Here is an 828-nt window from a genome sequence, read left to right on the forward strand (position 1 = left end):
TCTGTCAAAAAGTCAAAGCAGGTCTCCATTTCATTTCTATCAATAAAACAATCAGCTATGTCCATGGTGGACAGACAGTCACAACACTCATAATCTCCTGGTGGTCCAGCAGTTGGGTGAGGTCAGATGATGTGACATGTTGTGAGAGGTCATCTCAGGGTAAGTGGGATCCACACTTTTGCCACAGCGTGTCCCAGTCACTGGTTCCTGACACAAGAATAATGAGAATTAGTATTAGTAGCTAAGAGACTATGGAAGAATTTCAGAGCCTCTGGAATGTCTTTTATGTAATACAGCACCTGAATCGTATGAATAAAGTCCCATTTTTTAAGCTCTTTTTTCGCCATCATTTTATTTTGCTATTCAGATACTGTCTCCTTGTGTCGAGCAAACTTTGTGTTCCTGAGGTCTGACGTCTGGGCTACCAGCTCTTTGTATGTGGTGATTTGTTCGGCACTTGGCTCAACACTTCATGCCAATATGAACTCCCGGGTATCGAGCCTGGACTTTGAAGAGAATTTGAAGATCAATTTCGCCTCCACCTCCACCTATGCTTAGAATCTTAATTTCTGATTTCGTGCCTCCAATCCTTGCTATTATGTCTGGCAGCTTCTTGTCCATGAATTCTTGCATGCACTGGTGTTCTGTGGAATTGTTGAGAAACCTCCAAAAAGAGTCAACATGTCTGCTGTGGTCAGAAAACAAGCTCCTCATGGACGATGCCACGTTTGCTATTCTCCCAGAGTGAGTTTTAAGCCGCCCGTCCGGGATTCAAATCGCAATCAACTATGTGGGAGCCAGCGATGTAACCATAATGCCATCTGCTGG

At 44.0% G+C, this 828-nt stretch overlaps 1 pseudogene; it reads right to left on the minus strand.

Moving 5' to 3' along the window:
- Positions 1–5: 5 nt before the first annotated feature.
- On the minus strand, positions 6–731 carry LOC102501067 (histamine N-methyltransferase pseudogene; annotated as a pseudogene).
- Between the last annotated feature and the right edge of the window lie 97 nt (positions 732–828).

This window comes from Tupaia chinensis, unplaced genomic scaffold (genome assembly GCF_000334495.1).
Source record: "Tupaia chinensis unplaced genomic scaffold, TupChi_1.0 Scaffold138452_1, whole genome shotgun sequence".
NCBI classification, from domain to species: Eukaryota; Metazoa; Chordata; class Mammalia; order Scandentia; family Tupaiidae; genus Tupaia; species Tupaia belangeri.